Consider the following 24,953-nt stretch of genomic DNA (forward strand, 5'->3'; position numbering starts at 1 on the left):
CGTGGCTTCTCATTTCCATATCCCTTTTCTTTTTTACTCTTTTTGTTTTCTAATTTTCTATGAACTTGTGAGGTATTTCTACTTTTCAAATGCATTTCCTTTTTGCTTTTAAAAGTATAATTACACAAATGAAACATAATACAATTCCATTGTAAATGATTTTTAAAATTCAGAAATATAGTAATATGTTCAAGTCTTCTTTTAATACACACACGTACGTCAAAATCTTGCTTCTATCCTCAGAAGCTAGTAACTATTTGAGAAATATCCTTTCAAAATGTTCTATGCATTTATGTGTATGCTTTGTAACACACATATATGTATATTATATATATTTATAGAGAGATGATAAGCTACATATAAAGTTTCATATGCTTAAATTCTGTTTTATGGATTTGTTTTTCTCTTGAAATTATGACTTGCAGATCATTTTATATCAATACATATGAGAATGCAATATTATTTTTTATGTCAATAATAGTCTATCATTTATTTAATCAGTCCTCTATTGATGGACAATTCCCATTTTTTGCTAGTAAGATTTGCACTCTTCCATCTCACTGTGCCAGTCTGGTAAAGTGGTTTGTAGGTAACTGACTTAATACTTAACCTTGAAAGTTGACTAAAAGTTGGGCTGACTGGAGTAGGAGAAGAATTAGGGGCTGAAATGCAAACTGGTAATAGAATATATCCACCTGACTCATCTCTTGAACATGTTTTCTTCCAGAAATAAGCAATAGAGGTGGTAATCATAGGATGCTACTGGTTTGGGTATTGGGGTTTTGACATTTTAATGAAAACTAGGACTTTCTTGCTTATTTAGCGTTATTTATTTTGATATTTATTTGCTTTTCCCTTGATTATAAAAACCATTTTCTAAGAAAATGTAGAAAACACAGTAATGGAAAAAGAAAAAAAAAACAGTAAGAACAACTGTTACCATTCTTATCACTGTTATTGTTCATTTTACTCTTTATTGGACATATATACATGAACAAAACTGAGACAGAGTGTAAAATAGATTTGTGTTCTGCTCCTTTTATTTTTTAATTTTTAATTTTATGGGTATATAGTAGGTATATATATTTATGGGATATATGTGACATTTTGATACAGGCATGCAGTGTGTAATAATCTTCAGAGTAAATGGGCTATCCATCACCTCAAGCATTTATCCTTTCTTTGTGTTACAAAATTCCAATTATAGCCTTTTGTTTACTTTTAAATGTAGAATAAATTATTATTGACTGTAGTCACCCTGTTGTGCTATCAAATACTAGATCTTACTTATTCTATCTAACTATGTTTTTATACTTATTAACCATCCTCATTTCCACCTCCTCTGTACTACTCTTCTCAGCCTCTGGTAGCCATCATTCTACTATTTCCATGAGTTTAATTGTTTTAATTTTTAACTCCAACAAATAAGTGAGAACAGGTGAAGTTTGTCTTTCTGTAACTCACTTATTTCACTTAACATAATGTTGTCCAGTTCCAGCCATGTTGTTGCAAATGATGTACTTCCATTCTTTTTTATGGGTGAATAGTACTCCACTGTGTATACGTACCACATTTTCTGCAGCCATTCATCTGTTAATGGGCCCTTGGGTTGTTTCCAAATTTTGGCTATTGTGAATAGTGCTACAATAAAATATGGTAGTGAAGATATCGCTTTGATATACAGATTTCCTTTCTTTGGGGTATATACTAGCAACAGGATTGCTGGATCATATGGTAGTTCCATAGTTCTACTTTTAGTTTTTTGAGGAACCTCTAAAACTGTTCTCCATAGTGGTTGTACTAATTTACGTTTCCAGCTACAGTGTACAAGGGTTCCCTTTTCTCCACATCCTCACCACCATTTGTTATTGCCTGTCTTTTGGATAAAAGCCATTTTAACTAGAGTGAGATGATACTTCATTACAGTTTTGATTTGCATTTCTCTGGTGATTAATGACTTTTAGCATCTTTTCAGATACCTGTTTGCCATTTGCATGTCTCTTTTTGAGAAAAGTTCATTCAGATGATTTGCCTTTTTTTTTTTTTTTTTTTTGAGGCAGGGTCTCACTCTGTCACCCAGGCTGCAGTGCTGTGGCACGTTCACAGCTCACTGAAACCTCTGTCTCCTGGGTTCAAGCGATTCTTGTGCCTCAGCCTCCTGAGTAGCTGGGATTACAGGTGTGCACCACAATGCCCAGCTAACTTTTGTGTTTTTTGGTAGAGACAGGTTTTCACCATGTTGGCCAGGCTGGTCTCAAACTCCTGACCTCAAGTGATCCTCCTGCCTTGGCCTCTCAAGTGCTAGGATTACAGACATGGACCACTGCACCCGGCCTGATTTGCCCATTTTAAAATCAGATTATTAAGTTTTTTTCTTATTGAGTTGTTTGAGTTCCTTATATATCCTGGTTATTACTTCTTATCAGGTGAATAGTTTGCAAATATTTTCCCCCATTTTAATGGGTTATCTCTTCACTTTGTCGATTGTTTCCTTTGCTGTAAAGTAGCTTTTTAACTTGATGTGATTCCATTTTGTCCATTTTTGCTTTCATTGCTTGTGCTTGTGGGTTATTACTCAAGAAATCTTTGCCCAGAACAACGTCCTGGAGTTTCCCCAATGTTTTCTTTTAGTAGTTTCATAGTTTGAGGCCTTAGATTTAAGTCCTTAGTCCATTTTAATTTCATTTTTGTATATGGCAAGAGATGGGAGTTAGCTTCATTCTTCTGCATATGGATAGCCAGTTTTCCCAGCACCATTTATTGAAGAGACTGTACTGTACACAATGTATGGCCTTGGAAAGTTTGTTGAAACTGAATTTACTGTAAATATATAAATTTATTTCTGGGTTCTCTATGCTGTTCCATTGGTCTGTGTGTCTGTTTTTATGCCAGTACCATGCCATTTTGGTTACTACAGCTCTGTAGTATAATTTGAAGTCAGGTAATGTGATTCTCAGTATTTTCCTTTTGCTCAGGATGGCTTTGGTTATTCTGGGCCTTTTGTGGTTCCATGTAAATTTTGGGATTTTTAAAATTTCTGTGAAGAATGTCACGGATATTTTGATAGGTATTACATTGACTCTGTAGATTGCTTTGGGTAGTATGGACATTTTAACAATATCGATTCTTCCAATCTATGAACATGGAATTTCTTTCCATTTTTAGTGTCATCTTCAATTTCTTCCACCAATGATTTATATCATTATAGAGATCATTCACTTGTACATTATAGACAGCTTTCACTTCTTTATTTCTAGGTATTTTATTTTATTTGCAGCTACTGTATATGGGACTACTTTCTTGATTTATTTTTCAGATTATTTGCTGTTGACATATAGAAATGTTACTGATTTTTCTGTTAGTTTTGTATCCTGTGATTTTACTAAATTTGTTTATCAGTTCTAATAGTTTTTTGGTGGAGTCTTAGGTTTTTCCAAATGTAAGTCCATATACCTGCAAACAAGGATGATTTGACTTCTTCCTTTACAATTTGGATGCCCCTTCTCTTGTCTGATTTCTCTAACTAGAACTTCTAGTACTATGTTGAATAACAATGGTGAAAGTGGGCATCCTTTTCCTGTTTCAGATCTTAGAGGAAAGACTTTCAGTTTCCCCTCTTTTAATATGATACTAGTTGTGGGTCTATTGTATATGGCTTTTATTGTGTTAAAGTATGTCCCTTCTATACCTAGTTTTTTTTAGGTTTTCATCATGAAGAGATGTGGAATTTTATCAAGTGCTTTTCAACCATCAATTGAAATGATCATATGGTTTTGTCCTTCATTCTGTTGATATAATGTATCACATTGATTGATTTATGCATGTTGAGCCATCCTTGCATGCCTGGGATAATTTCCACTTGCTCATGATGAGTAATCTTTTCAATGTGTTGTTGAAACCAGTTTGCTAGAATTTAATTGAGGATTTTTGCCTCAATATTTGTCAGAGATATTGGCCTGTAATTTTTTTTTTCTTAATGTGTCTCTACTTTTGGTATCAGGGTAATACTGGCTTCATACAATGAGAGTATTCTCTCCTCATTTTTCAGAATAGTTTTAGTAGGATTGGTATTAGTTCTTCCTTAAATGTTTGGTAAAATTCAGCAGTGAAGCCATGGGGTTTCAGGCTTTTCTTACCTAGGTGAGTTTTTATTATGGCCTTGATCTTGTTACTTATTATTGGTCTGTTCAGGTTTTGAATTTCTTCATGATTCACTCTTGGTAGGTTGTGGGTGTCTAGGAATTTATCCATTTCTTCTAGGTTTTCCAATTTATTGACATATAGTTACTCATAGTAGTCTCTAGTGATCCTTTGAATTTCTGTGGTATAACTTACAATGTCTACTTTTTCATTTTGGTTTTTTTCCCCCTGAGGCAGGGTCTCACTTTGTTGCCCAGGTTGAGTTTAGTGGCATGAACACGGCTCACTGCACCCTTGTCCTCCCTGGCTCAAGTGATCCTCTTGCCTCAGTCCCCCAAGTAGCTGGGACTACAGGCATGCGTCACTGCACCCAGCTATTTTTTGAATTTTTAGTAGAGACGAGGTTTCACCATGTTGCCTGGGCTGGTCCAGAACTTCTGAGCTCAAGTGATCTGCCTTCCTTGGCCTCCCAAAGTGCTGGGATTACGAGCATGAGTCACGGCGTCCTGCATAATGTTTCCTTTTTAATAAATGACCTTGTTTATTCGGGTCTTTTTTTCTTAATTAGGCTGTCTGAAAGTTTCTCAATTTTATCTTTTAAAAAAACCTTTTGTTCCTTTGATATTTTGCATTGTTTTTTCATTTCACTTTCATTAATTTCTTCTCTGATTTTTTTTTTTTTTTGAGATGAATTCTCACACTGTTCCCCAAGCTGGAGTGCAGTGGTGTGATCTCGGCTCACTGCAACCTCCACCTCCCGGGTTCAAGCGATTCTTCTGCCTCACCCTCCCTGTAGCTTGGATTACAGGTGCCTGCCACCATGCCCAGCTAATTTTTGTATTTTTAGTAGAGATGAGTTTTCACTATGTTGGCCAGGCTGCATTTGAACTCCCGGCCTCATGATCCACCTGCCTCAGCCTCCCAAAGTACTGGGATTACAGGCATGAGCCACTCCACCTGGCCCTCTGATCTTTATTGTTTCTTTTCTTCTGCTAATTTTGGATTTGTTTGCTCTTGCTTTTCCAGTTCACTAAGATGCATCATTAGATTGCTTATTTGAAGTTTTTCTCCTTGTTTTTATTTAGGCACTTATTGTTATAAATTTTCCTCTTAGTACTGCTTTCACTACATCCCATAGGTTTTGGTATGTTGTGTTTCCATTTTCATTTGTTTCAAAAAAGTTTTTAATTTCCTTCTTAATTTCTTTATTGACCCGTGAGTCATTTAGGAGCATGTTGTTTAATTTTCAAGTGTTTGAATAGTTTCTAAAGTTCCTCTCATTATTGATTTCTAGTTTTACTCCATTATGGTCAGAGAGGAAACGATATAATTTCAATTTTTTGAACTTTTAAAGACTTATTTTGTGGCCTAATATATGATCTATTTTTGATGATGTCCTATGTGCTGAGGAGAAGATTATATATTCTGCAGCCATCGGATGAAATGTTCTGTAAATATCTATTAGGCCCATTTGGTCTACAGTGCAATTTAAGACTGGTGTTTGTTGATTTTCTGTCCAGATCATTTGTCCAATGCTGAAAGTGAAATTCTGAAATCTCTAGCTATTATTGTATTGGGGTCTATCTCTCTTTAGCTCTAATAATATTCACTTCATATATCTGGGTGCTCCAGTGTTGGATGCATGTATATTTGTATTTGTTATATCCTCTTGTTGAATTGACCCCTTTATCATTATATAATGACCTTCTTTGTCTCTTTTTATGATTTTTGTCTGGAAATCTATTTTGTCTGATATAAATATAGCTACTCCTGCTCTTTTTTGATTTCTGTTTGCATGGAATGTCCTTTTCCATCCCTTTATTTTCGGTTTATTTGTGTCTTTATAGGTGTAGTGTGTTTTTTGTAGGCAGAAAATAATTGGGTCTCTTTTTTTATCTATTCAGTTACTCTGTCTTTTGATTACGGAGTTTAGTCCATTTACATTCAATGTTATTATTGATAAGTAAGGACTTACTTCTGCCGTTTTGTTGCTTTATGGTTGTTTTTTTGCTCCTTTCTCCCTTCATTCCTTTATTCTTGTCCTTCTTGTTGCAAAGATGATTTTCTCTGGTGGTATGTTTTAATTTCTTGCTTTTTTGTGTGTGTGTATCTGTTGTAGATTTTTAAATTTGAGGTTACCATGAGGCTTGCAAATAACATCTTATACCCCGTTATTTTAAATTGATGGCAGCTTAACATATTGCATAAACAAACAAACTAGCAAACAAGCAAATAGAAAACTAATAAAACTCTACATTTTAACAACATCCTTCCATTTTTAACTTCGTTTCCATTTATATCTTATTATGCTATGTCTTGAAAAGTTGTTGTAGTTATTTTTTTTGATAGGTTCATGTTTTAGTCTTCTTACTCAAGATATGAGTCATTTACAAACCACAATTACAGTGTTATCATATTCTGGATTTGTCTGTGTACTTACTATTGCCAGTGAGCTTCGTACCTTTAGATGATTTCTTACTGCTCATTAACATCCTTTCATTTCAGATTGAAGAACTCCTTTTAGCACTTCTTGTAGGACAGATATGATGGTGATGAAAATCCTAAGCTTTTGTTTGTCTGGGAAAGTCTTTATTTCTCCTTCATGTTTGAAGAATATTTTCACTGGAGAAAAGCTCTAGGATTGTATAATAAAAGTTGTTTTCTTTCAGCACTTTAGTAAACATTGTTTTCTTTCAGCATTTTAGTGTCATGCCACTCTCTCTCTTGGTCTGTAAGGTTTCCACTGAGAACTCTGCTGCCAGACATATTGGAGCTCCTTTGTATGTTATTTTCTTTTCTCTTGATGCTTTTAGGATCCTTTCTTTATTCTTGACCTTTGGGAATTTGATTATTAAATGTCTTGAAGTTGTCTTATTTGGATCAAATCTGCTTGGTCTTTTGCATTATTCTTGTACTTGAATACTGGTATCTTTTCCTTGGTTTCAAAATTTCTCTGTTATCCCTTTGAATTAACTTTGTACCCTGATCTCTCTCTCTGTGTGTGTGTGTGTGTGTGTGTGTGTGTGTGTCTCTGTCCTAAGGCCAACAACCCTTAGATTTGCCATTTTGAGTCTATATTCTAAATCTTATAGGCATGCTTCCTCCTTTTTCTTCTTTTTTCTTTTCTTTTCTTTTCTTTTCTTTTTTTTTTTTTTGAGACGGAATTTCGCTCTTGTTGCCCAGGTTGGAGGGCAATGGCGCGATCTCAGCTCACTGCAACCTCTGCCTCCCTAGTTCAAGTGATTCTCCTGGTTCATGCTCCCAAGTAGCTGGGATTATGCCACCACACCCTGCTAATATTTTGTATTTTTTTAGTAGAGAAGGGGTTTCCCCATGTTGGCCAGGCTGGTCTCAAACTCCTGACCTCAGATGTTCTACCCACCTCAGCCTCCCAAAGTGCTAGGATTACAGGTGTGAGCCACTGCACCTGACCTACATCTTTTTTACTCTTTTTATTCTTTTGCCTTTTCTGACTGTGTATTTTCAAATAGTCTGTCTTCAAGCTCACTAATTTTTTTTTCTGCTTGATTAATTCTGCTGTTGAGAGACTCTGATACATTCTTCAGTATATCAGTTGAATTTTTCAGCTCCAGAATTTCTGCTTGAGTTTTAAAAATTATTTCCATCTCTTTTTTAAATTTATCTGAAAAGGATTCTAAATTTCTTCTCTGTGTTATCTTGATCTTTCATTGATCTGTTATTTCATTGATCTTCCTCAAAGTAGCTATTTTGAATTCTCTGTCTGAAAAGCTACAGATGTCTGCCTCTGCAGGATTGGTCTGTACTGCCATTTTTACTTTGTTTGGTGAGGTCATGCTTTCCTGGATGGTCTTGATGCTTGTGGATGTTCATCTGTATCTAGACATTGAAGAGTTAGGTATTTATTGTAATCTTCATGGTGTGGGCTTGTTTATACCCATCCTTCTTGAGAAGGCTTTCCAAGTATTCAAAGTGAATTGAGTATTGTGTTGTAAGTCTTTGGTCACTGCAGCTTTATCTGCTTTAGGGGGCACCTCAAGCCCCGTAATGCAGACTCTTACAGACTCATATAGATACCACCTTATTGGTCTTGAGAAAGACCCAGGTGAATTCCCTACATTATCAGGCAGTGTCTCTGTTCTCTTCCCTTATTCTCCCACAAACAAAAGGAGTCTCTCCTCTATGCTATGCTATGCTGCCTGGAGTTGGGGGAAATGTGACACAAGCACCCCTATAGCCACCACCACTGAGACGGTGCTTGGTCAGACCTGAAGCCAGAACAGTACTAGCAGTTGGCAAAGGCCTGTGGTAACTATTGCCTGGCTACTGCTGATGGTTGTTCAAGGCCCAAAAGTTCTTTAGTCAGCAGGTGGTAAATCCAACCAAGCTTGTGTCTTTCCCTTCAGAATAGCAGGTTCCCTTGTGACCCAGGGTGGGTCTAGAAATACTGTCCAGGAGCCAGAGCCTAGAGTAGGAATCTACTAGGTGCTCTACTTTACAGTGGCTTAGCTGACATATACGTTGCAAGACAAAGTTCTTTTTAATCTTTTTTCTCCTTTCCTCAAGCAGAAGAAGTCTCTCCCTGTAGCCACCATGGCTCCACACTCATGGCAAGTATTGCCTGGCTACCACGGCTGTTTATTCAAGGCCCAAGGGCTCTTTAGTTAGCAAGTGATAAATCTTGCGAGTTCTAGGACTCTCCCTTCAGGGCAATGGGTTCCCTTCTGGCCCAGGGCAGGTTTAGAAATGCCATCCAGGAGCTAAGGCCTGGGATCAGGGACTTTAGGGATCTGCTTGGTCCTTCATTTTACTGTGGCTGATCTGGTACTCAAGTTGCAAGACAATGTCCTTTTTACTTTTCCTTCTCCTTTCTTCAAGAGGGAAGAGTCTCTCCCAAAGCTGTGAGCTGTGCTGCCTGGAACTGGGGGAACCATGGCACAAGCACTCCCTTGGCTGGCCAGCTGATGTCTCACTGGGTTGTGTGCACCCCAAGTCCACTGGCTCCAAACCCAGCACAGCATCAGGACTTGTCCAAGAATTACAGTCCTTGTGGCCTAGATTGCCTTTCAAGTTTATTTATAACCCCAGAGTGTGTCAGTTCATGGTGGTGGAATTAGCTAGAACTCAGGTTCTAACCACTGATAGGGACAATTCCCCTGTGGCCAGGGCTGGTTTAATTGCTCCCTCCATGGGTGCTAGCTTAACTCTGTCCTGTGTTGCATTCCACTGTGAGTTCAGGGCAGCACTGAGTTCCAATGCAAAGTCCCGCAGTCACTGTTGTCTCCCTCCCCCAAGCACATAGAATCTCTCTCAGCACCACAGAGCTGCTTCTGGTGAATGGGGGAGAGATAGTGTAGGCAATTCATGACTGTCTTTTCTACCCTCTTCAGTGCCTCTTTTCTTGCTATGGTAGTCAAACCAGGTACTGTGATTGCTCACCTGATTTTTTGTTTTTCCAAAAGGTGCTTTATTGTGTGGATAGTTGCTAAATTTGGTGCTCCTATGGGGCAGTGATTACTGGAGAGTTCTATTCCATCTTTCTCTGCCTCCTCCCTCTTCAGTGCCCAGCTCCTTTTAAATTAAACATTATATTGTGAACATTTTCCATGTCTATTAAAAGTCTATTTTTTTTTTTTTTTGAGACAGGCTGGAGAGCAGCAGTGTGATCACGGCTCACTGCAGCCTCAACCTAAGCTCAAACAATCTTCCCACCTCAGCTTCTGAGTAGCTGGGACCATAGATACATGCCACCACTCTTGGCTAAATTTTGTTGTTATTTTTTATAGAGATGGGGTCTCACTATGTTGCCCAGGCTGGCCTCAAATTTCTAGGCTCCAGCAAGCCTCCTGCCTCAGCCTCCAAAAGTACTAGGATTACAGTTATGAGCCATGGCACCTGGCCCAAAAGTCTAATTTTATTGGTCACATAGTTCTTAGCCTTATGTGGTAAAACCTAGATGCTTCTTGGATAAACTTAAGAAGCCTCACTTTCCACCTTCAGAAAGGCTGAAGATTTCCAGCCCACTGCTACATGAGTAAGTGTCTCCAGAAAGCCTAACATAAATATTATAGTTTTCTTTTGAGTTGTCAGGGACTGAGTATAAGAATGTAAAGTACAAACATTTGGAAACCAATTGGAAATATCTGCTGAAACTAAATATGTTCATTCCCTAATCCAGCAGTGCACCTTTTAGGTACATATGCTTAAGGAAACTCTTGCATAAGTACACAGGGTACAAATTTAAGGATGCTCATTCCAGCCCTGCTAAAATAGTTAAAACAAAAAAAAAAAGAAATTAAAAAAATTGAAAATAACCAAAGTACCTATCAATAGGAGAATGGATAATAAACTGTAGTATATTTATGTGATGGAATACTATAGAACCATTAAAAGGAATGAGATGAAGCTATTTAGATCATCATAGGTAGATGTCAAAAGCAAAGGGCTGGGCCAGGTATAGAGGCTCATGCCTGTAATCCCACACTTTGGGAGGCTGAGGCAAGAGGATCACCTGAGCTCAGGAATTCAAGACCAGCCTGGGCAACATGGTGAAATCCCGCCTCTATAAAAAATACAAAAAAATTAGCTAGGCATAATGGCACATCCCTTTAGTCCCAAATACTTGGGGAGCTGAGGCAAAAGGATCAATTGAACCTGGGAGATCTAGTCTGCAGTGAGCCAAGATCATGTCACTATACTCCAGCCTGAGTGATAGCATGAGACCATCTCCAAAAAAAAAACCAAAGGGCAATGCCTTAGTTTATTTGTAAGCATGCCTGCTTCATGGATACATAAGTATACTGAAGTATAAAAAAAGATGAAAAACAAATTCATCATAGCAGTTGTCTCTGAGGAGGAGCATAATGGAGCAAGGGGAATTTTTACTTTACATGCTTTGTGTCATGTTTTAATTCTTTTCTTTTCTTTTTTTTTTTTTTTGAGATGGAGTCTCACTCTGTAAACCCAACTTGAAGTACAGTGGTGCGATCTCGGCTCACTGCGACCTCCGTCTCTGGGGCTCAAGTGATTCTTGTGCCTCAGCCTCCCAAGTAACTGGGACTACAGACATGTGCCACCACATCCAGCTAATTTTGTGTATTTTAATAGAGACGGGGTTTCACCATGTTGCCCAGGGTCTCAAACTCTTGAACTCAGGCAATCTGCCCTCCTTGGCCACCCAAAGTACTGGGATTACAGGCATGAGCCACCACACCTGGCCAATGTGTCATGTGTTTTTAAAAAAAGATTAAACAAATAAAACAAAAGTTGTTCATTGATAATGTTATGTAGTACTTACATGGCCTTTTTTGTATTATTCTCAGCACTTCTAACTTCTCTTTAATTTTCTCTCAAAAAGGGTAAATAAATAATGAAAATAATAAATCTTTCAAGCCAATTAATTTATTATAAACATTATGTTATGCTGTAGATTCTCTTTATTTGTAGTAGTTATATTCTGTAAAGTGGCAGTGAATACCAAATTAGCAAATACTGATTAATTGCTTGAAGGGAAAATACAGAGTTGGATTCTTGTGAGTCTCAGGTCACAATATTTTCATCAATTGATCACACATAACCTTGTATTATGTGTATTCCTGTTTTAAGGCACCTTATTTAATTAACACTGGACTCATGGTCATCAGCACTATAATTCTTACCTGAATAAAGCTTATCTAATGCAAAGTATTTTCTCTGTAAGGCATATCATAACCCTTGTGTGCTTAGGACCATTTTCCTTTTTTCTTTATTTGAGACAGACTCTTGCTCTGTCACCCAGGCTGGAGTGCAATGGCACAATCTCGGCTCACCGCAACTTCTGTCTCCCCAGTTCAAGCGATTCTCCTACCTCAGCCTCCAGAGTAGCTGGGATTACAGGTGTGCGCCACCATGCCCGGCTAATTTTGTGTTTTTAATAGAGACTGGTTTGACCATGTTGGCCAGACTGGTCTCGAACTTCTGACCTCAAGTGATCCACCCGCCTCAGCCTCCCAAAATGCTGAGATTACAGGCATGAGTCACCACCGTGCCCAGCCAGGAACATTTTTCAAAAGCAAAATTACCACCAAAAAGCACAAAAATGTGAAAAAATGTAGCACTAAATAGACCTCAAAGAGAACACTTGCTTACAGTATGAGGGCCAGAACAAGAAAGCAGAGCATTACCTCATTCAACCTCAGCCGAGAATGTGAACATCAAGCAACTCAAATTTTTCACCATTTTATGCATGTCTGCAAATAACCAAGAAAGTGCCATGAATATTGATTTGGAAGTTACAAATAAATTTTAACAAGTAAGCAAATTCATACATAAATATCTATGAATAATAAGAGTTGGCTCCATGTACTTATGCAGATCAGTGATGCAAATTATAAACTGCAACAATATCTAAACAAGACTCTATTATTAAAAACCTAATAATTTGCAGGTAACCATTCAAGTGACAGATATCAACTGCCTTCACTCCTGCTGAGACTTGTTGCCTTGTAGCATTTAGCTGAGGATCCCATGCACTTGGCAGATAGAAATTTTGCACCTTCTATCTGGAAAATCCCAGGCCTCGTGGGTCTCCCTTTTATCTTTCAACGTAAAATTTAGTCAAGGCATTTTTGTTTTCAATAAATTTTCTCTATTTAAAGAAATCAGCACTATGTAGATGGGCTACACAGGCTGGGGTCTTTGAATAGATTATTAAAATTCCACTTCACTTATCTTTTGTTGTGAAAAATCTCGGAATTCTAGTTTTGGAAACGGCCATGTATATACGTTTAATTGGTTTAATTCATCCCTGTGTAAGGGAGAGTAAATTTTAGAAAAGCCATTTTTAAAATGTGACATCGAAGAAAGGAGTTAGCAAATTGAAATCAAGCCTACCACTTTAAAAGCTTTAGGAATTGATATTTAATAGTTTCTCAGGTTTAGTCCTCAAAGATGGATTACCCCAACCGTTTCTGCCAGGAATGTGAACTAAGAGATTTGGAAAAGCCAGCAGTCATCTCATAGCATATTTACACCTTCTACATACCTATCAAACAAACAATAAAACTTTAAATAACATGTTTACTGAAGCTTTTTTAAATTACAGAAATTGTATGTATGGACATGATCTTTTAAAGCCTATTTATTTTTAATTATCTCATTCATGCTATATATCTCATTCACACTCTTTCTTTTTGGGTTTTTTTTTCTTATGGTTATTCTCAAGTCCTAAATCATTTCAAGATAAAATTGTAAGAAAATGCACTGGCTCCAAGGACCTTGTGGAAAGTCTCCTAGAAACTCATTGGTATGGAAAGGATGAATATTGAATGAAATGAAAACAGTTGCTTTGGTGGAGTCCCAGAAGATTTAAATGCATAAACATAAGACTTGTGATGTTTGAGAGACACAATAGCCAATATAAATAAATCATATGTAAAACAGTAACTTGAAAAAAATGGAAAAAGAGATGGAAAAATGAAATAAATTACTTTTACCAAAATGTTTCTCAAATAATGGTAGGGGAGATAAGGTGATAAATAATAGATTGGATGTTTTTAAGAGGCCTTAGTAACAGTCTAAGAACATTGTGTTAAATTTCTGAATTTTTAACCACAGAAAGTCTATCCTTACTTAATCCATGTTGATTGTTTGCCTGCCATTTGAATTAACTCACACACACATTATTCAAGCCAAGTCTTTTAAGTTTCCTTTTAAGAAGGCTTGCTAAATGGAAAATAACATTAATTGTTGGATTAGTTTACCCAAACAACGGGGACCAGGCAAAGTGCTTACCTTTTTGGTGCAGCCATATTTATGGGCTCTTGCCTTCACCTTTGTGTTCAATGGCATTGACAAAATCTCAAATGCAGCGTAGTAGATAGAGTCAAATGAGCTGACTGCCTTTGGCAGCAACATCAGAAACTGAAAAACATGATATGATATGTCTTAAAAGCAAGATCATTACCGTGTTTTTGAGTTTGGGAAAGAAGGAAGGTAGAAATCCCAGTGCAGGAAAATGAGTATCCAAAGAAGCTGAGAAGACTAGAACTAACTTTGGGTTCTAAAGCGGTACAGGTCAAATAAGGATTCCTTCTTCCCTTCCTTTTTTCCTCCCTCCCTCTCTCCTTCATTTCCTTTCTTCCACTTCACAAATTTCCAGTTTTAAACATAAGCTTTTAAATTTTTTCAACTGAAGTACCAGGAAGTTCCTCCTCTTTGAAACCTAGAGTAATTAATCAATTAGAGGAAAGAAGATAATTCAGCTTATTCCAAATCCTTGTGGAAAATTTGCATTGTCCTACATGGCTATACATATTACTTTGTGAGAAAAATGAGATGGGGTAACCTAATTGCCTTTTATTTAAAAATGAGTTGGCCCATTTTCAAAATATTATTCAAATGTCTCGAGAAACCATTGAGAATAAGAAATAAGCCTCCCTCAAATCGCATGTCAGGAATAGGAAGGTCAATGCATCCTTCACCTCTGAGACTGACACAAATGGCACATACAAGGGCACTTTTCTTCTCTTTAACTGAGGCAGAGTTTCCAAGTCATAACTGGTTTGTAAACAATGTAATCCTGAAGAATCAACACAGAAGAAAAAGAAGCTGGAGGGCAGATAGATGGGTGGAAGGGTCAGACATTGTCAAATTGCTTTCCTGTCCCTGTGATTCCCTGAGCTCCAAAAGTCTGTTTTTATTAACCCAGTTTCAGTCCAATTATCTTTTTAATTGTTCAAATTTACCCTTGGCTAGGGTATCCAAAAGCTTTAATTTCTTTCTAAAATTACCTCATTTCTTGTGTCTTTAGAAGCACATGTAGACATGTGACTATGTTAGGAGCAGAGAGAAAGGCAAGAGTTGAGTAAGTAGCCTTTAAAAGATCTGCAGGAACATCAAAATATCTGTCTTCAAATGGCCCTACTCTTTTAAACATCACTGAGGCCAGCACAAGCAAAGTACAAGTGCCTGACCAGGTGCTCTTAATGATATGAAAGGCCAGAGCACAAGAAGTCAGGCTGTACCTTATATATGGTCAGACTTTGCATTTGGAAAAAATACTTAGTACCTTTAGTGCCCACTTTTATTGACTAGATTTTTACTTACAAACTTATGCTCATTTTAACAAGTAAAATTATACTAAAATATATAGCAAAAAGATTAATAATCTGTCTCTTCATTGCCTCCACTCTCCCAGCCAACACTCCCCAACCCTTCCGTTTTCACATCAACACTTTGATTGCCAATTAAGCCAATTGTACTAGCTCAAGAGTACCTGCTAGTGTCATGTGGTGCAGGCTGGAATTTAGGGCAGAAGGGAAGCAGTTGCAGGGGCCCCTTCTCTGTGGATGGACAAGCCTAGGCTAAGTACAACTGGATGCATGGGACACACTGTGAGGCTATGCTCCAGAAAAGGGACCCTATCTCCCTATGACTCTTCCTTTTTATGGGGCAAGTAATGGGATGCTTTTGCAAATGGGGCAAAATAATCCAAGCTTGGGTACCAAAAAGGTGAGCATGGGTGCTAGCTGTTTATAGGATTCTAGGACCATGATTTGGATTCTAGCACCTGGTAGCCTTGTGAGAAATTAAGATGGAATGCAGATCCACCCTTCCCCATGCAGAGAAGTCCCTGGCCCAGCTAGCTTATCTCCAAAAACACAAAGTGAGACTTGGGGGCCAAAGATCCAAGAATTCTGCCTGTCTCTCCAGAGTAACTTATGTTAAAATCTTTCTTTGTGTTTATCTACATATGTATATCAGTAGTCTATGTATTTGTAGATATATATGTGTATATCTGTGTGTGTATATATCCTCCATATATATCTGTATGGTATACTTATGTGACACACACAACACAAATGAAAGGTTTTTTAATATTATTAAAACAAGAAAATGGGATCATACTAAACCCATTATTATGCAGCCTCTTTTTTCATTTAGTGTATCTTGACTTTCCCTGGTTAAAGTTGAAAAACTAAGGGCCATGAAGAGAAAATGAGTCATCTATCACTAGGAACTAGTTAGTGACTGGGCAGAATTAAAATCTTTATGCCTTCATCCACTAAACTGCCTGCCTTTGACTCTACCCCTCACACGCTTGAGGTGGGTTTCGTAGATTCAAAATCCTTTGCTGGTACAAAGCTTTCCAATTCCTGCTCCTCTGCAGAAGTGCATTACTATTCCAGATCCTGCAGGGCCAAAGCATCGGACAAGGAGGGTCTTCCTTTATGTTCCTAACTATTCAAAGGAAGACAACCCTCAGGAAGCTCCCTGGACCTGTAAGTGTCAGATGCCCCAGAGGCAGAGTAAATAAGTGATGGAAAGAGGCTGAGTCTCTGAAAATTCTGTACTCTCTAATCCTTGTCACAAAGTCTGTATATATCTATCTGTTTATCTTACTGGAAGATAGCATGAACCTCAAAGATCACTACAGAAGATTCATCTATTCTTGGCACAATGCTATGTCTCAGTTTAGGGGAGTGTTTTCTCCATGTCTATTTTATTATTCAATATAATTTAAACCAAAATTTCCGGGGGAAATTGTCAGACATTACGTTGTAATTTTTAGGATCATTTAAGAATGGAGACTATGTAAACCCATAACAAACTCCCAGTGCATATCAAGATTAACATATATATAAGTTCTTCCAAAGAAACTGTCAAATATATTGCGACTATTGAGAAACAATGTTCTACCAACAACTGGTCTCCCTGCTTCTTCCCTTACCTCCCCTCAGTATGTTCTCAGCACAGCAGCTAGATTGATGTTGTTAAAATAGAACACACGTCATGTCATTCTACTCAACCCCAATCTTCCAAAGTGATTCCAATCCGTACTATAACAATCATAAAGCTAAGTACTTTGAAGAAAAATAAAACAAGATCAGAGACTGGAGAGTGATGGGAGGTGCCATTTCAGACAGAGTCGTAAGAGAAGGCCTCTCTGAATCGGTGACATTGGAGTCTAAATCCAGTGAGGGACTGAGACTTGCGGCTATGTTAGGAGCCAAGGGAAAGGCAAGATTTGAGTAAGTAGTCAATAAATATGGCTACCTCAGCAGCCCATTATCATTATAGAAATGTACTTCCGTATGTTATATAAATGTGAATAGATACGAAGGACACAGAACTACGGCTAAGTGTCTAGGAAATGAAAATAACTTAGACACTTAGCCATAGTATTGAATCCTTCATATCTATTCACCAAAAATTCCATTAAATGAAAACTTTCTATATAGCAGATGCTGTTGACCCTCATCTCCCTTAGAGTAAATGCTCAAGTATTTTCAATGGCCTAACAGTCCTACCCACTCTTCCTTGCCTCCAACTTGCTCTCTCCCCTCCCCAGCTTCATCTCTAACCCTGTTTCCTATCATGCTCTCCCTCTGTCATTCAACTCAGACACACTGGCCTCCTTGGTGTTCTTGGAATACTCCAGTCATACTCCAACTTGAGAACTGGTGTACTTGCATTTTCATTTGCCCGGTGTGCCCATTACCCACATGGCTTTTGTGACTCACTCTTGTGACTTTTCCTTGTCTTCACTCAATGTTGTTTTCGCCTAAGTCCTTTTCTGGCTAGCCTTTCTAAAATTGCAGCCCTACCTATCGCACCCTTCATAAATTCCTTACCCACTTTCCCTGCCTTTTTTCCTCCTTAGAGGTTAACACCATCAGCATACTATACTCATATCTAATTTTCTTGTCTCCCCATGAGGGCGGAGAATTTTATCTGTTTTGCTCCTGCTGTGTTGCCAGCCCCTAGGACAGTGCCAGGCAACATGATATGCACTCTAGAACCACTTGTTGAATGAATAAATTAATGTTTGACAACTTTACTCAACAAAATAATCAGTTTTTCAACAGTATTTAGCATTCCAGTGGGTCACCAGAGCCACAGAAACTCAAAGCCAATTTTTTCCAGAAAAAAGTATTCCAAGTGACTTGAGAGTTAACCCTAGGCTAAGTCTAGGACAGAGCAAATGCACTGTGCATTTCCTATATCAGAGATAGCCAGGATCCAGCGAGGTTTCAGGGTTCAGACATGAAGCCAGCCAAATATTCTAAGGCGGACCAAGATAAGAACAAAGTCCTTGCACTGAGTGGTGCCCAGATGAAGGGCTGTGTAAGTCTTACTAGGGAGAAATTGCCTCTATGAGACTTCTTAGAGGATAGACATTGTTATTGTGTTGGCCCCCAGTAGAGCCATTTAAAAACTTCCATCGTCGGGGGTTCATATCTGCTCTTTTCTCTTCTTCTTCATGCTTTACAATTAGCATTCTCTCAACTCTGCCTTCTCAGGAAACTTGCTGCCCTTCTTGTAGAAGGGTGGACAGAACCTGTTCATATTTACTGGAATGTGAATGGAGTAGACCCTGGTAACCCCATTGCTTCACCACAACCAGATGGGAAATTGGTCTCACCCACCCACTGGGGGAATCCTTTGAGAATCTTCATTCTTTTGTTACCATCCCACAGCACATCTAACACTCCGTGGTGTTCAATAAATGCTGGCTCAAGAGCTAATGATCTATTATTAATGACTCGGGTCAATATAGAGCCTTTACTCCAGAGTTCTTTGCAAGACTGTGGGCATTGTACCTTGTTGGTAATTAGATTATGCCCTAGGGATCTCTGTTTGAAAGGAGGCCTGTCTCAAATTTCATGTTTCAGAATCCTAATTATAAAAATCCATAATTGGCTGCCTCCTTAAGAACAATGAGAATAATGGCTTGTGTGCCCCAAGAAGGATGTGCAAGAGGAACGCAACAAGGAAGTGTTGCTGTAGAGAAATGAGATTTTTTAATGTCCTAGGAAAACTTGGTGCTATGGTGCACTGGAGTAAACCCTGCAAATATAAAAACCAAACTGGGAACAAAGCTCATCGATGCTTATGCAAATACTCTCAGGGAAAGCACTCTAAATCTAATATTGGGTCCCCCGGGATGTCGGGGAAGTTTGAAGATAATCACTTGTGACACTCAGGCTTTTCTTGAGACCCAGTTTTAAACAAATGACCTCAGTTCTGAGCTGGATGGATGCCAAAATTTAGTATCTGCTCAGTTGGAGCCAAATCCTCTCCTAGCTGTCTCTCAAGTCAGCTGGCAATATTTGCTTTGAGTTCTTTTTCCCACTTATGCAGAATTAATTTTGAAGTCTTTCCCCTTTGGGCTGGAAGTGTTGAGGAAAGCAATGTGTGGTGTTTAGGTCCCAGGCGACACCTTTTTGTTCATGTGTCTGCTTTGTTTTCCGCTTCCTTTGAAGGCCTGTCCACTTTATATAGTGAAGAAGTTTACATTAGGGTGCGCCTCAATTCCACAAGCATTTATAGACTAATCGCCATTGGTTGAGTCCTCTGTTAAATGTTGAGATTGTTGAGGCTAGGGGAGAAGGTGTAGAGCTTACAGAAGGAGTGTGTGATGGAGGAAGGAATACAGGCTCTGTAGTGAAACTCTGGCTTCTAATCCTGGCCTCACTACAGATCAGCAGTGAGAACTTGGGCAAGTTATATATGCACAGTAAGCCTCTGTTTCCCCAACTAGAAAATTGGGGTAATAGTTCCAAATCTGAGAGAATTATACTTGTAAACAGATTCAAAATCATATATATTTCTATGATTGCATAAGATAGTAAACAGCCTCAAATGCAACACATAAGAATAAAATAAGTTATCATTTTTTTCAATGTATTGTTAGTCCTTAATCTCTAGAAGCCTGACAGTTGAGACAGGGAAATAAACCTCATATGCATGAAAAAAGTAGAGAATAGCAGAGGAAAAATGACTGGATTCAATAACAGAAGGAAAGAAGGCACAAGTTTCAAAACACATGTGTAAGGTAATAAGTGCTGTGAGCAATAAGAAATCACATCACAATTTCTGCCTAGAGAGTTTTTTCCCATCATCTATCATCCAAGCCTCAGTGCTTGTATAATTCGAAAATGCAAGGTGTTTTGTTCTCTCTTCCATGAGCATGTCTAATTTAAATTCCATTGCATTCCGGATCACATGAAATCAACATATAAATGAAAAGCTGTTTGCATTTCTGAAATGAGATGGAACTTTTGACTTTTCTACTTGAAGAAACAGTATCACTGTCACTCTGCTAAAAACCCAAAAGAAAAGCTTTTTTTTTCCTCCTCTCATTGACTATAAAATCAAAAAGGCAGGGAAAATCATGCCCCAAGTTTGATTGAGGGATAGCTCTTATTTGTTACTAAAATTGCTATCAGTAGTTAAAATAATGTATATGTATGTATATATGAGTAATATGTATACGTAATAATGTACATGTATCTATACATAAGTAACATACATATATAACAGTAATATGTATTTGTAATAGTAACATATATAAGTAATAATGTATATATAATAGTAATATGTATATGTATGCGTATGTAATAGTATGATTATGCAGCAACCATCATCAATGACCAATCTATTTAAACTCCACACTATAACTTTCTGCACGTGTGAGGTCTCTTAAGGTCAATGACCCTCTAAATGTAAAAATAGATGTGTGAGGCCCCACCTATGGTTGTTCAGAGATCCAGGAAACAGGTGGCATGTGAGTGAAATCAAGATATTTAAGGTGCCCATTGTCCTCCATAAAGTGAACATTTTTAGTTTTCTGACTTGAAGATGTGGATATTTTCAACCTTTTAATTCTAGGCTGCCTTAGTCTCATCTCCATGATGCAGCACACACCCCGTGAATAAGCCCTGTTTCATCCAAGAAAAACAGCCTTTGACTGTCCACTTCCTCATATCTCACCTTGAGCAAACCAGTTGGCCTATCTTTGACTGACTTCAACACATCAAAATGTGCACAATGGTCATTTTACTGAAAGTCCTAAAATGTTCATTAAAAAACCAATTCAAACTTAATAACACTACCCTACCTGAGGTAGACTCTTAAAACCAGTTTCTGGTCAATGAGATACCTGTGTCAAATGGTTGTGTAATCAAATTCTTTCCATATCCTGCAAACATAGCTTGATGAGTTTAATTAATGATCATTTTGAATTCTTTTATGCAGACAGGTGTTTTTTCCTAAAGCATTTATGATGCCAGGATTTTTATTTTATTTTATTTTATTTTATTTTATTTTATTTGAGACAGGGTCTTGCTCTATTGTGCAAACAGTGGTGTGATCACAGCTCCTTGAGGCCTCAACCTTCCAGGCTCGAGTGATCCTCCTGCCTCACCCTCCCAAGTAGCTGGGCCTACAGGCATGCACCACCATGCCTGGCTAATTTTTTGTATTTTTTTTGTAGAGACAGGGTTTTGTCTTGTTGCCTAGGCTGATCTCAAACTCCTGGACTCAAGCTATCCAACCTTGGCCTCCAAAAATGCTGGGATTACAGTCATGAGCCACCATGCCTGGCCCAATGCCAGGATTTTAAATAGAAATTTTCCCTTCCAGGCAGCTCTGACAAATCATACATTTTTTTTCCTTCTAAGATGAGCTTATGTTGGCTGTGATCTCAATCCCACTGATACAGTGCTCCTTTTTTAAGGACACATTAATTGGAGGTGGGGAAAAGTGTTGGTGTATAAAGGAAAAACATTTTCTTTTTATATAATTATTGAGTAATTTGGAAGGCATTGTAGAAATCATCCATGTCTCTGTAAAATCCGGGGGCTAGATTGAATTTCCTTTCTGTTTCCTCCAGCTTTAGTGTTCTATGAATCTATCATCCACTCAACTTTGAACTCCTGCTGAACAGTCACCAGGTCTTACTCGTCTTCGTACTTCCAAAGGCCCTTACAAGGCCTGGCACACAGTAAGGCCTCATTACTTGTTTGTTAATGAATGTATAAATCATCCCATATGCTTTGTATGCTTCATTTCAATTCTTTCTGAGTATAGCAAGAATCATATGTTGCCATTTATGGCTCACAATTCCGTTCTTCAGCATCACAAAATCATACTGGTAAAATTTTCCTATTTCATGTTTTGTGCTGTCGCTATAGGGTACAAACGCATACTATTTATCGTGCTAATGATTTTGTTGAGGTGGATCCGTTTATTCATTCATTTAATAAATATTTACAGAACATCTACTGGGTAGTTGTATTGCAATGCTGAACTGGACAAAGTTCCCTATATCAAGGAACTTGTCTAATAAAGAAGAAAGACAAGTAAACATAAAATAGTATGAGTGTTATAAAGGATAAGTATGACAAGCTGTGGGAACAGAAGAGTAGCTGACCTGGTCTGAGGAATTCAGGAAATGTTTCCCAAAGGAAGTAGCAGATTCAAACCTTAAGGTTAAGAGTGAGGTGGATGAAACTGGGCAGAGGGCCAGACAGCGTAAAGGGCAGTGAGAATTTCAGATCCCAGAGTGGATGTTTATTTAGAAGGCAATAAAGGACCTGTGGGAGAGGCCAAGTAGGGGACAAAATTTGTGTTTTAGAAAGACCTTTCTAACTGCAGTTAGAAAGTAGAAAGGGGCAGGACCAGAGGCCAGGAGAAGTCTAAGAAGACGTTCAGAGTGGCAGTGAAGATAAAGGCACTGGCAGCAGACATAAAGAGAATTAGATGAATTCTGGATATATTGAGGAAGAAAGTGAATGGATGTATATGGTGGGGAAATGATGCAGGAAAGAAGAGTAAATTCTGATATCTGCTTTGAGAAATTGAGTGGATGGTTGTGTCATCTAGTAGGATAAGAAACACCTTCTAAAGCATTAGCACTTTGGGAAGGAAGGAAAGCAATGATAAATTCTGTAGAGTTGCTACATGATATCCAAGATGAGCTGTCTAACAATGCTAGGGTCTGAATGTTTGTGTTCCTCAAAATTCATATGTTGAAGCCTAATTCCCAATGTGATGCTATTTGAAGGTGAGGCCTTTCAAAGATAATTAGGTCATGAAGGGAGAGCCCTCATTAATGAGATTGGTGTCCCTATAAGAAGAAACACAGATGCCAGCCATGGTGGCTCACATAGTAATCCCAGCACTTTGGGAGGCTAAGATGCAAGGATCATTTAAGGCCAGGAGTTTGTGATCAGCCTGGCAATATAGGGAGACCTCATCTCTACAAATAACAATTTCAAAAAATTAGCCAGGTGTGGTGGCGCATGGCCATGTCCCAGCTACTTGGGAAGCTGAAGCAGGAGGATCATCTGAGCCTGAGAGGTCAAGGCTGCAGTGAGCCATGATTACACCACTGCACTCCAACCTGTGCAACAGAGCAAGACCCTGCCTCAAAAAAAAAAAAAAAAAAAAAATAGAGAGACAAGACAGATGATCTCTGTCTCCACCATGTGAGGATACAACAGGAAGGTGATCATCTGCAAGCCAGGAGACAGGTCCTAACAGCACCAAATAGACTGTCACAGTGATCTTGGACTTCCCAGCATCCAGAACTGTGAGAAATAAATTTAAATTGTTTAAGCCACCTACTCTATGGCATTTTTGTTATAGTAACCCAAACTAACTAAGACAAATAGCTATTTGATTATATAAATCTGTATCTCAGGAAAGAGTTTTGCATTGAAATTATATAGTTGACAGTCATCAACATATACATAGATACTGAAATTATTAAAATGAATGTCCTAAGGGAAAGAAGGTGGCAGAAAATACTAAGAAATGCCAATCTTTAAGAGACATTCAAATACTTTGCTTACTAATTAATATCACCTGCTCAGTCTCCATTCCTAAGGACCATATACACTCTAGGTTATAGGGATTGACTATGGTTCGAATGTGACCCCCAAGTTCGCCTGTTGGTAACTTGATCCCCAGTGTAGAGATGTTGAGAGGGGAGATCTTTAAGAGGTGATTAGGTTATGAGGCTCTATCCTCATGAATTTTTTAATGCCATTATCATGAGAGTGGGTTTGTTATCACAGTAGTGGGTTCCTTATGAAATGAGTTTAACCCCTTTCTCTAGCTCTTTGCCCTCTGCCATGGAATGACATAGCAGGAAGACCCTTGCCAAATTCTGGCCCCTAAGTCTCGGACTTCATAGCCTCCAGAACTGTGAGCCAATAAATTTTTGTTCATTATAAATTGTCCAGTCTGTGGTATTCGGTTACAGCAGGAAAAATCAGACGAGGATAGAATCTAACAAGGCACTTTCTATGGTGATCCTACTTAGGAGCTCTGTGGAGAGACAGAGCAAGGACTACGTCACTTAAGAATGTCTTACATGCATTCTCAATTACTCAGTTGAAATGATTTACAAATTTTGCTCTGTCATATGGGTGTAGAAAAGAGGAAGAGAGTTAATTATTAAACATGTGGGTGCCTAAGACATGTTCCTAAGCTTCCTCAAGAATATTTTTATAGATTACATTGAGCACAACAGACAGGAGGTCCATGAAAATCCGTCTAGGATAAAGATGCCTTGTATTTGTTACTAAGCTGTTATTAAGGGGACCCAGCACAATGCTTTGCTTTCACCATCTCCTCAAATCACACACACACACACAACTTAATCAAGAGGGAGGAGCAGGTGGAACAGATGGCAGCCATGATAGTATCAGCAAGAGCGATGGCTGCCAAGAAAAAATTTTTAAAAAGCACTTAAATTCCTGATAACAAACTGAAATCAAGAGCTTTTGGCATAATACTTGAGTCATATTTGTATGATGTCCCAGCAGGTCATAAATGCTGCTTTCAGAATTATTTCTGTAAATAGGGTTAGTCAGAAATATATAACTAAGCAAATAAAAGCTCCTTTTATAATTTTATAAAACCCTGGGGACATTGTAGTTATTTTTTATCTTGTTTTGTTTTGCTTCACATAATCTGGAGTGTCCCAGAGCTATTTAAGATCTCATGTGTTGAAACCCTCCAAGTTTGTTGTCAACCTTAGAACAAATATTTTGATTTACTAA

At 38.1% G+C, this 24,953-nt stretch overlaps 1 long non-coding RNA gene across 2 annotated transcripts in view; it reads right to left on the reverse strand.

The window, feature by feature from the left end:
* Positions 1-24,953, reverse strand: part of LOC129038868 (uncharacterized) — an 84,507-nt gene that overhangs the window by 4,234 nt on the left and 55,320 nt on the right. For both annotated transcript variants that reach the window (XR_008503246.2, XR_008503247.2), the window contains exons 2-3: positions 13,891-14,019; positions 12,282-12,347 (exon numbers count right to left, since the gene is read on the reverse strand). This is a non-coding gene — a long non-coding RNA (uncharacterized LOC129038868). The remainder of the gene's footprint in view (positions 1-12,281; positions 12,348-13,890; positions 14,020-24,953) is intronic.

The sequence above is a fragment of the Pongo pygmaeus genome, chromosome 5 (assembly GCF_028885625.2).
Source record: "Pongo pygmaeus isolate AG05252 chromosome 5, NHGRI_mPonPyg2-v2.0_pri, whole genome shotgun sequence".
Lineage (NCBI taxonomy): Eukaryota > Metazoa > Chordata > Mammalia > Primates > Hominidae > Pongo > Pongo pygmaeus.